Raw genomic sequence first — 12,479 nt, forward strand, 5'->3', positions numbered from 1 at the left:
TTTTGGGACAACAGCTTTGCCCTGGGCGCATTGCTAAAAGCTGCTGCTTTTCCGGCCGTGCTCACCTGTGCCTGGCCCATCTCGGAGCCAGACGGGCGCAGGCAAAGCAGCAGAGATCTGAAACTCGGCGGCTGCGCCGTCGCTGCGCCCAAGACAATCCCACGTCAGCCCCGAGAGCCTCTCTGGGAACGAGCAACAAATCCCGGAGGGCTCCTCTCCGAGCCGGCTCCAGGAGTCCCTGGACCGAGGAGCTGTCGTCCAGCTGTTTGGGGAACCTGCTGGGGCTCTTTGGACCAGCTGTGTGGCGTTCCCAGCGCACGCCCGGCAAACTGAATTCCCCCACAAGGACAAGGGCGGCTGATTTGGAGGTGTCCCTTGGCTCCTTAAAGAATCATTTTTTAGTGTTGACCTCCTGGCTGAGTGGCCAAGAGAAGCCTCCTACAGCGACACCTTCTCCCTTGCTTTGTCCCTCAGTCCTTCCCCAGAGGCTTTCAGGCAGCCTTGCCAACTGCAGCTCTGCACATTCCAGCCCCTCCAGTACATCCCAAGCTCAGGACAGTGCCCTGCACACTCCCAGGCCTTCCCTGCACACTCCCACACTGCAGTGAGGCTTCAGCTGTCTGCAATGGGGCCTTGCCTGTTTGTCCACTCGCCACGGTGTCCTGCACAGCCCACCTGTGCTCACACTCCTGCTCTGCACACAGCCCCTGCTTGCACTCTCACACTTGTGTCCAGCACACCCATCCCACGCACACATCCCTGCATGCCCCCACCCCTGTGCCTGGCCATCTGGAGGGATGTGGCACTTTGGCGTGGGCTTCAGGCTGGAGATGGATCTGCTGCGATTATGATGGAACTGGAGGGTCTTGTCACTTGCACTGGATTGAAAGCAAAACCAATGAGAGACTCCAAGTCAGAAATACAATTTAATAGGAAGAAAAAGAAAAAATAAAATACATGCAACATTATAAAAGAAAACCACTGACAGAGTCAGGATACAACCTGACACCCTGTCAGTCAGGGTGTTGGTAGCAGTCCCATTCAATGGTGGCTGCAGTTCTCCTGCAGTGACAGATGCTTCAGTTGAAGCAGTTCTCCTGCAGAAGGATGCAGTTTTCCTCCAAAGTCCAGTGATGATGTGAAAAGGTCCGATTTAGCTCTGGGATCCAGTGGACAAAGGCTGCTCAGATGTTCCAAATCTCCGTTTTCATCTAGGTAGGAAATGCTTCGCTCCTCCCCGTGGCTGGAGCATCTCCCAATGGGATGATGTCATTTTATCAGTCATGCACTGGGACTCAATGGCCCATTAACAGGACATAGCTCCCTGGAGGAAGGATGGGTTGTGGAAAAGATCAAGATCACTGCCCCACCTGGTTGCAACAGATGCTGATAGAATACATACTTTTGGGCACATCTTTACATTGTAACCCAGGACACTGGTCTCTTCCAATCTTGATGATTCTGTGACTCAGAGACTTCCCCAACCCAGCTGCAGCACCTTGCACCTTGAACCTCATGAGGTTCTTGTGCTTTCACTTCCCAAGCTTCCTCACATCCCTCTGCATGGCCCCGTCCTTCTAGAGTGTCACTTGCCCTGCTCAGCTCTCCCATCCCCTCTAAATGTGCTGAGGGTGAGCTGGATCCACTGCCTGTGCCATTGGGGAAGCCATGCAAGAGCCCCGGGGCCAAGGCAGAGCCCTGAAGGACCCCCCTCATCCCCCACTGCAGCTGCACATGCAGCCAGTGCACAAAACTCCTTGGCCGTGTCCATCTGCCCAGTGGCCCAAATAGCCCAGCTTCCAAAGCCAGGGCTCTGCAGGCTACGGCTGGGGCTGTCGGGTGGGCCAAAGCCTCACAGGGGCCTGGGCACAGCAGGGGCTACAAGTGCCCAGGGCCGGGGCTGCTCCAGTGCCAATGTCAGCACTGTGCCACTTCCAGTGGGGTCGGCATTGAAGGGGTGCCGGCTGTGGCCCTTTGTGACACAGGCCCGTGGTGTCAGGGCTGCTGGGGATGCAGGACATGGAGGCCTTTGTGACGTGGCACAGGGGCACCTAAGGGGCACAGAGCCCTGGCGTGCTCAGTCCCAGGAGAGCCGCCCTGTCAGGAGGAAGCAGCTCCCCTGAGAGCCTCTGTGGCAGAGCAGAATGCAGACCCTCCCAGAGGAGATGAACCCCAACTCCCCCCCTGCCATGGAGCAGCCGGGCCTGTGCATGACACCCCAGGCGACGGCCAGCCCCGGAGGGAGAGGGGACGGAGGAGAGGGAGGAGGCCCTGCCCCACACAGTCCCTTATGCCCCCCCAGCCCCTGTTGCTCCCCCAGTCCCATTTCCCCCTCAAGCCCCTTGTGTCCCCGCAGTCCCTGCCCTGGGTGGCTGGAAGCCCTCGGGGAGCAGGGAGAGGGGGCACTAGGGGGGACAGAGCTGCCAGGGCCACACACCCAGGAGTGTGACTTGGCCACAGAGGAGAGGCAATGGGAACCCTACTCGGGCCAGGAACTGCCCCAGTGCGAAAATGAGAGTATCCCAAAGCTGTTCCAATGGGAAGATGAGAAATGCCAAGATCTGTCCCAACTGGAACTGGAGAGAGACCAAGAGCTGTCCCATGGCGAAGATGTGAGATGCCAGGAGCCTTCCCAAAGTCAAGGTGTGAACGGCCAAGAGCTCTACAAACAGGACGACAAAAAAGTCCAAGAGCTGTCAGAAGGCGAGTTAGACCCAGAGCTGTACCACTGGGAATGTGAGAGACAGCAAGAGCTATCCAAGTGGCTGGACATGGGAATCCAAGAGCTGTCCCAAGAAGAAAGCAGCAGCGACAGAATGTTTCCCCAGTGGGAACCCTTCATTGGCCAAGAGCTCTCCGAAGGGGAAGTCAGACAAGTCCCAGAGCTGTCCCAAAGGGGACACAGGAGAGCCATAGAGGAGTTGCAGGAGGGTTGGGAAGTGATCACCATCCGCACCATCTGGGTCAACCCCAAGTACCCCCAGCTCCTGCAGGACCCTGACACTGCTCCCCAGGACTCAGCCAAGGCAGCAGCTTGTCCAGCCTTGGCTGAGCAGGTGCAGGCAGCAGGGGCACAGAGCCAGGGCCCTGCCCTGCACAGCCCCTGCTGCCCCCCAGGCCCCTCAGCTCCCCAGGCAGGATCCCAGGCCCTCAGGGAGCAGCCGGCTCCCCCCAAGGAACGCCCGTCCCGCTTCAGGCGGGCGCTGCGGGCGCTGCGGGGGCTGTTCTGCTGCCCCTGCCTCAGGCCACAGCCGGACAATCCCTGACCGCTGCCAGCGCTGGCCCGGAGCCTGCCCGCTGTCACACGGGCTGCCTTGGATGTCCGGGGGTCAGGGACTTCAGTTCCTTGTCAGGAGAATGGCCTGGCTGAGGCTTAGGGCTTGAGAGGCGCCAGGGATGTCAGAGCCAAGGGCAGGTGCACAAAGCCCGGGGAGAAGGAGCTCCTGCTCACAGGGGACACCAAGGATGCCAAAGTGACAGCCACGAGGACATCTGGCAGAACTTCCCAGATGAAGACAAAACTCATAAAGCTGACTCAGCAAGTGTGCTGAAATCGGCCCCAGCTGGGGAAAAGGAACTTCTGGCACAGGGAGACGGCGACCACCAACTCCTGGCCCAGTGACCCAAGAAACCTAGAGAGTAAAAAGGGAACCTCTCCTAAAGAAAAGATAGACTGAGCATAGAGAAAGATTGGTTAGCATAAGGAGCAAAGGAAACATATCCAGTAGAAAAAAATCATTAAGATATTCATATCAGCTAATTATAAATTACAGTTAATAATATTCACTAATAAGAACAGAAAATATTACATTAATATTTAATAAACATTAAAAATACAATACTATTACAACATACAAATAAAATATTCAATATTATTTAATATTTATAGTATCTATACATAATTTTCATAAAATATTTTGAATATAAGATATATCATATATATAAATGAAGTATCTAAGTATTTAGACATAATATTATTAAAATATTAAAGTAATTTTAAAAGGTAGCATTATGTGAAAATAGTAAGAGAACCACATAAATGCTAGCCAATTTACATGATCGCCTTTTTTTACTAAATGTATAAATAGGGACAAGTTTTGATAGTCCCTGTGCTGGCTTTGTGGATTTGCCACCCAGCACCTGTTTCTGTGCAGAACTGTAAATAAAGAAAATTCCTGAACTCTGTGTGGGGATTGGCTTCTTGCACACGGGCTGAGAGAATCCGTTTTGGGACAACAGCTTTGCCCTGGGCGCATTGCTAAAAGCTGCTGCTTTTCCGGCCGTGCTCACCTGTGCCTGGCCCATCTCGGAGCCAGACGGGCGCAGGCAAAGCAGCAGAGATCTGAAACTCGGCGGCTGCGCCGTCGCTGCGCCCAAGACAATCCCACGTCAGCCCCGAGAGCCTCTCTGGGAACGAGCAACAAATCCCAGAGGGCTCCTCTCCGAGCCGGCTCCAGGAGTCCCTGGACCGAGGAGCTGTCGTCCAGCTGTTTGGGGAACCTGCTGGGGCTCTTTGGACCAGCTCTGTGGCGTTCCCAGCGCACGCCCGGCAAGCTGAATTCCCCCACAAGGACAAGGGCGGCTGATTTGGAGGTGTCCCTTGGCTCCTTAAAGAATCATTTTTTAGTGTTGACCTCCTGGCTGAGTGGCCAAGAGAAGCCTCCTACAGCGACACCTTCTCCCTTGATTTGTCTCTTGGTCCCTTCCCAGAGGCTTTCAGGCAGCCTTGCCAACTGCAGCTCTGCACATTCCAGCCCCTCCAGTACATCCCAAGCTCAGGGCAGTGCCCTGCACACTCCCAGGCCTTCCCTGCACACTCCCACACTGCAGTGAGGCTTCAGCTGTCTGCAATGGGGCCTTGCCTGTTTGTCCACTCGCCACGGTGTCCTGCACAGCCCACCTGTGCTCACACTCCTGCTCTGCACGCAGCCCCTGCTTGCACTCTCACACTTGTGTCCAGCACACCCATCCCACGCACACATCCCTGCATGCCCCCACCCCTGTGCCTGGCCATCTGGAGGGATGTGGCACTTTGGCATGGGCTTCAGGCTGGCGATGGAGCTGCTGCGATTATGATGGAACTGGAGGGTCTTGCCGCTTGTACTGGGTTGAAAGCAAAACCAGTGAGAGACTCCAAGTCAGAAATACAATTTAATAGGAAGAAAGAGAAAAAATAAAATACATGTAACAGTACAAAGGAAAACCACTGACAGAGTCCGGATTCAACGTGACACCCTGTCAGTCAGGGTGCTGGTAGCAATGGTGGCTGCATTCCTCCTGCAGTGACAGATGCCTCAGTTGAAGCAGTGCTCCTGCAGAAGGATGCAGTTTTCCTCCAAAGGTCCAGTGATGATGTGAAAAGGTCCGATTTTCCTCTGGGATCCAGTGGACAAAGGCTGCTCTGATGTTCCAAATCTCCGTTTTTATCTAGGTAGGAAATGCTTGGCTCCACCCCCGTGGCTGGAGCATCTCCCAATGGGATGATGTCATTTTATCAGTCATGCACTGGGACTCAATGGCCCATTAACAGGACATAGCTCCCTGGAGGCAGGATGGGTTGTGGAAAAGATCAAGAACACTGCCTCACCTGGTTCTTAACAGATGGCCCATAAACAGAGAGTCTCTCCCTCCAGAGATAGGGATCACTGCCCCACCTGGTTGCAACAGATGCTGATAGAATACATATTTTGGGCACATCTTTACATTGTAACCCAGGACACTGGTCTCTTCCAATCTTGATGATTCTGTGACTCAGCGACTTCCCCAACCCAGCTGCAGCACCTTGCACCTTGAACCTCATGAGGTTCTTGTGCTTTCACTTCCCAAGCTTCCTCACATCCCTCTGCATGGCCCCGTCCTTCTAGAGTGTCACTTGCCCTGCTCAGCTCTCCCATCCCCTCTAAATGTGCTGAGGGTGAGCTGGATCCACTGCCTGTGCCATTGGGGAAGCCATGCAAGAGCCCTGGGGCCGAGGCAGAGCCCTGAGGGACCCCCCTCATCCCCCACTGCAGCTGCACATGCAGCCAGTGCACACAACTCCCTGGCTGAGTCCTGTCAAGATCCACTTCAAGGTGGTGAACAACCTGGTTACACACCACAGACACCACTTCCTTCAAAATAATTTCTTTTACACTGGGCTTTCAAAACTGTAGTTAGTGCATCAACTTCTTGGGCCAACAACTGATCAATTTTTTTAATAATGTCTAATGTTCTGTGTCAGGTGAGGGTACAGCCAACCACCTTCAGCCTCTGGTTAACAACCTCTTCCCTAGAGGTGTGTCAGGTCCATGGAGAGATCCAAGCAGAGGCAAGGAGTCAGGGGGATCCTGGGACCCCTTGATGCAGGCTCCATCCAGTCTAACTGCAGCATTTTTAATTTTAGTTTTTTAAGGACAGAAATAAAATTCAGGCCCTTCTTGGGGTAGGTGAGACCTGTAAAAATCACTGTGACCTGTGAGACCAGCTCAGTGAGATTGCAGCAGTACGGTTCTGGAGTCTCCTGACCTCTGCTGGGAGACCCCTTTGGAATCTCCCTGGGATCAGGGTGTCTGCAGCCTGGGAGCTGGGGGGGAGCGAGGTGTGGGTAGCTGAGCTGAGGGACCCCCAGTCCCTTGGCAGCTGCCAGCCCAGAGCCAGCAGCTGCCCAGGCTCCTCAGGGAGGCTTTTGGCCACTCAGTACAACAAGAGGCAAAAGGGGCCAGAGAAAACTGAAATCAGCAGTGCACACCTGAGCCCAGCGAGTGCCAGGGGCTGTTCCAGGTGCAGTGCTAGAAAACCTTTCAGCAGCATCAATGAATGCTCAGGGAGACTGTTTAATTTGGGATAAATGGCTGAGTAGCTTTATTCTAGCTCCGGCTTCAGCTGCCTTGTCCTAGCACAGTTCAGGTTCCTTCTTTGTGACACTGTCCCCTTCCAGCTCTCTCATACCAACAAAGTTAACAGGAACTAGTGCTCTAGCTTGTGGTTGTTTTAAACAGATTCTAATCTTGTGGGAAAACTGCTGTCTAGTGTTACTTCAGCATTCAGTATTGCTCTGCTCTGAAATCTAGCTCCTGGGAAACTCCCTCTGTCTTTTGCTGATCCAGAGTACAGTAGATCCTTCCTAGGACCCAGGTTGTGCAACACCCCAAGAATATTTCACCAACCATCCAGTGTTGTGTGGGTTTGCTGTGACAGATTTACACTTCCAAAGCTGGTGTTCCTTCAGCTAGAGCTGCTTCACAGTGCTAAAACCAGTGCTGTAAATACTATTGATCTCTGCAAAAATACAGTTCTGCTGGGCGTTGTGAACATTTACTTCTTGCTAAGCTCCAGGGAGATGCTTTAAGAGCATATAGCTTAGCAACAACACTGACCTTTTTTTTTTTTCCCTAAACCTCATTGCTTCCTTAGTCAGGTGGCAGCAAAAGTCTGTTGTTGCAGTGATTGCCCTGAAATTAGGAGTTAAAACAACAATGGGAAGAATTCACACGAGGCACAGCAGCTCAGGAGCTGCGTCAGAGCCAGCAGCTTTGATGCCTGTACTTTCACAGGGCTGACTAAACAGATCGATTAGATCTGCATCAGCCATCCTGCAAGTTATAATTGGAAAATAATATTTTCACAGGATTAGAGCCCATTGCTTTGAAAATAAAAAGCTTGACTTCGGGTAAAATTTTCCAAGGCACCTATGAGGTGCAGAGAGCAGAGCCTATCTTCAGCTCAGGTTATCAGCAGCTTACCTGGCCCTGGAGGGTGATGCTGGCAGTGGAGAAATGAGAGCCTGGGCTCAGGCTTCACTTCAGGCTGCTCTTCTGAACCTGTTTGCTGGTAAGTTTCCACTGCCATTGCTCTTGCAGGTGTAACTCCTCCTCTGCATCTTCACCTGTGGTAACTAAGGCCACAAACACAGCCCCACGTGCAGGTTTGTTTGCCATGCCTGTTGTCCATGCCTGTGTTCACATCAGACAGTCTGAGCAGGACTGGCCTACGGGAGCTGAGACAGAGAGCACTGTGCATTTAATTAGCATGAGCAGTTTGATAACCAAGATGCCTTGGAAAGAACAAACAAAGCAAGGAGATTGGATCAAGACTGGCGACAGGGAAGAAGATGGAATCAAGAAGAAATGTTGCAAAATGTATAAGTTTGTCTGTGTGATGTTTAACCCAATCAATGTAGTAAAAAATTACTAGCCTTCCTAGAATGATATATAACCATATGTAGCTCACAGAAAATTTGGATTCTAATCACCAGTCAATAGTCCCTGTGTCTCTCTCAATTGTCAATACTGGCCCCCACCTCCTGCTCATTTTAGGAATGATTTGTGCCAAGGCAGGATGAGCACAGCATGGACACCTGGACAGTGCAGCTGTGCAGGGCAGAGGGAAGCTCTGGGAGTTAACAAAACCCCCTGGCAAAGCTGCAGCGTCCTTGCCCAGCTCTGGCTCTCTGGGGCAGCAGGAGGGGCTCCAAGCACTCTCCATGGAGCTCACTGGCTCCCAGAGGGGCTGCTGGCTGTCACAGGATGCTGCTGGGAGCCAGGGCAGCAGAGCTCACACACCACAGCCACTCTTAGCCAGGCACTCACACAAAGCAAGGGGCTCCTGTTTTCATCCCATGAGCTCCTAAGAGGACTCCTATCCCCTCTCAGGGCCTCTCTGCAACCATTCTGCTTCTCTCTGCACCAGGAGATGTCACCTCCCAACTCAGGTCTGCTAACTGTTTCCCAAGGGCTGCCATGCCAGCAGCTTTTCCCAGGTTATCCTTCCCTTCTCCCCTTAAGTGAATCCCACACTTGGGTCCCCTCACAAGTGAGAGGAATGATGGATTTGTCTTTGCAAGAAAGCTGTGGATCTGCTGGTAGATAAAACTAGCACTGGGAGATAAAAGAAACAATGGGAAGGATTCCACTGATCGATGAATAGAAAAAAATATATTTGCCTTTACAAACAAACTGTAGGTTTGCTGACAAATGAAATTGAAAGATGAAAGAAACAATGGGGAAAAAACATGAATTCCATAAGAATTAAAAATTAAAAGGGAGGGTTGTACATTAGAGAGGAATCTTAGGTATCAGGCATTCCGGGAAGTCTGTACCTCTCAAATACCTCAGCCAACAGGGAAAGAGAGAGGGAAATGTGGCTGGGAAATTAGGATAAAAAGGGAGGCTGTGTCCTCCAAAAATTTGAGAGATCCCAGGGGAATGCTCCATGGCCTCTCCCTTTATTTGAATAAAGTAAAAGGACTCCTCTGTCTCCTTTCTGGACATAAACCTGTGGTGTTTGTGGCTTAATTTTCCTGACACAAGCATCTTCTGTTCCCCCAGGATCCCCATAGCTCCAAGATGACACAGCAGGCCCTGCTGGCATCACCCACATCTCTGTACTGAGGTGAATGCAGGCAGCACAAGCCTTGGCACCTGGTTCCACGTGGCAGCAAGAGAGATGGAGGCATAAAATTCCTTGTGGGATGTACATTCCGAGGTTCCCTGCTGCTCAGAGGGTTCGTGGTGGGGACAGGGCAGCAGCAGCAGCTGTACTGGGGAGAGTCCACACTGCAGAAACCATCCTGCTGAAGCAAATCTCCTGATTCTGGAGCACAGGGACACTCACAACCCTGCCCTGGGCTGTGCTGTCCCCTGGCTGCCCATCCCGAGCACCTCATCCATCAGCAGGGTCCTGGTGGGGAATGCTGCCCTGGATAACGTGCAGCTCAGTTCTGCATCTCAGATGCTGCAGGCTCTGAGCTCTTCCAGCCGAATGCCACCGGAGGGAGCCCCAGCAAAGCCAATGGAAAGCTCCTGCATCCACCTGGAACTGCGGCTTCCACCCAGCGCCTCTGCAGGGATTGTTTCCTGTGGGGGTCATGGAAAGCAGCACCTCTCTGTCAGGAGGGGTCCATCACTCACACACCTCGGGCTGCTTCTTTACTAAACCACAGGGCAGGAAAGCTTTAGAGCCCCCATGGAGTACCTGAGTCACAGCCTCTTCACCTGCATTTCCTACCCTCACCTGGCCCAGGACGTCTCCCAGTGGATTTGGGGAGGCTTGTGTGACCCCAGGAAGCAGCAATGAGCCTGCTGTGGGTGTATTGTGCCTTGCTGTTATGACTGGGCTTTTCCCCTAAACAAAGGATTTTCTGTAAATATATTTCAGGATAAGTCTGGCATGATCCCTTTTTTTTGTGAATGTGGAGCAGAGTTCTACTGCAGACAGCAAAGAGAATGTGCAGGAGGTTTCCCTCCCCCTTCAATAACTTTCTCTGATACCCCTGCTCTGGTTCTCTAGCAGAAACACCTGCTATTTTTAGATGTAATATTTGCTGATAAAAAAGCTCCACTGTGAGGGTACAGTCCCATGATGGGCTTGAACTGAACAACTTAGCTGCCACAGAAAGGGAGAAGTTTTCTATCTTTCTCCTTCTACCCCATCCTCCCTGATTTTCCTCCTGCCGTGTGCTCCCATCTGTGCAGTGCAGCTTCATTTCCCCGTCCTGATTGCAAGATAAAATGATTCAGCTTATTAACTTGGCCATTTGAGCCAGTTCAAGGCACGATGCAGCCAGGCAAGTGTGGGAGATGGAACAAAATAAGATCTGGGAGGGGTGGAAGCAAACCTGCCCCTTGCACCCGGGCTGAGCTCATGTGAGCCAAGGTCCTGTTGCACCAGGAAACCACAACCAAATGAAGACAGGCTGAAAACAAACAAAATTATGGGATGGGCACAGCAGATCTGCAAGCTGCCTTCCTATGCAAAGAGCTTGCACGAGCTCAGGGGCACTAGAAAAGTCATTGGAGGAGAGATGTAATAAGAGATTTCCACCAAAATCTCTCCTTTCACTGCCTTGGTGTCTTCTTGGTCCTCAAAGTACCTGAGGGCAGCAAGCATGCAATATCTGGAGAATTTTTCAAAGAGTACTCAGAAAGGTCAAAAGACATCAGCTGCTCCCACAAAAGGCTTCATCCAAACTGCCCAGGACAGCCCAGAGAGGAATTTCCCTCCAAGGAGCAGCTGGGTTTGCTTATGAGGTGGACTTTGATTATGTTCCAGTGAATCCTTTTGGCCCTTGGAGAGTGGAGGTGGATCAGGGACAGCCTGATCCCAGTAGGCTTGGAGAGGAGATCTGAGACAGGGGAGCCAGGATTGCACTCACAGGGGCAGACACTGAAAGCAGAAGAAAAGAGATTTTTCTTCGTTTTGTGGTGAATAGGAATGCCATCCTCCCCATGGCCACTGTTCAATTGCCCACATTTGGGGAAAGCACAGGGATCAGCACAGAGAGAGGCCAAGGGATGGGGCTCACCTTGAAAAAACACCTCCATGGTTTTAGAGCTCTCCTGCCAGGCTGGTATCACTACAGTCTCTACTGACATCTTCTCTTCTGGGCCAGGCTAACACATATCCTGAGCAAAACTTGGAATTCCTGCCCAGCAAGGGGGGCTGGAGGGCTATGGGGAGGCAGAACAGGGAGAAAATGAGTGATTTGCACCCAAATAAGGAGAGACAACAACAATGGGGTAAAAAAAAAAATAAAAAAAAAAAATCAAGAACTGGTTCCGGAGGAGCCAGAAGTGAAGCTGCAGCTGTGGACACCAGATGTTACTTGTGCACTGAGGCATGAAGGAGGCCACAAACACACCAGTGCTCACCACTGAGTGCAGAATATTCCTCTTTCTGCCTCCTGCCAGGGCACTCCACCCTCCCTGCAGCTAACAGGTTCTGCTGCCTCGTGTGTGCACAAGGAGATGGAGCCTGGTGAACCCTCCATCTGAACCAACAAAGCTGTACCTAAATTCTCGCCCTGATTCTGCTCGTCTCCTGTCCACCTTGATGTTAGGAAAACCACCTGCTCTCTTCTGTAAAGGGGGGAGGATGGCATTTTTGTCTAGCTCCTCTGAGCATGGAGAGAGGGCTTTTTACAAACAGCGAGTGCCATAATGATGGCCTTGAACACAGACTGCACAGCAGCTTGCTGGATGAAAGTTCTAATCACAGCAAATATTGTGTTGAACTTAAAAGCCCTGCAACTTTATTAATTTTCCTGGTTTACAATTGTAAAGCTCTCTCTAACAGCAACAGATAATAAATAAATCAGCAGTGTTCCTAATCAGGGGTTGGATCTCAAAGCCTCTCCAAGGAAGAGCTTCCCTAAGACACAAATCCCTCAGCCACGCTCTGCAGTGTCTGCACTGCTGCCTCTCCAAGGCTCTGACTCAGCATCTCCTCTCCCCTTCCCTGCCACTCTTCCAACCCCAGGGACTGTCCCTGGTGCCAGACGGCTCCAGAGCAGCACCAGAGCAGTGCCCTCACAGCCCTGTCGGGGTCAGGGCTCAGCTGGGGCTGACCTGGGGGTCTCAGAGAGGGGCTGTGCTTGGTGGCAGAGTCCTTCACACCAGTTGCCCCAAGAGAGGAAACAAAGCCACAGCCAGTCCTCCCCCAGACCCCCATGGAAGACACAGCTCCAAAGACCTCACCATTCCCTCTGCTGTGCTGTGCAGCCT

This window comes from Sturnus vulgaris, chromosome 2 (genome assembly GCF_052056855.1).
Source record: "Sturnus vulgaris isolate bStuVul1 chromosome 2, bStuVul1.hap1, whole genome shotgun sequence".
NCBI classification, from domain to species: domain Eukaryota; kingdom Metazoa; phylum Chordata; class Aves; order Passeriformes; family Sturnidae; genus Sturnus; species Sturnus vulgaris.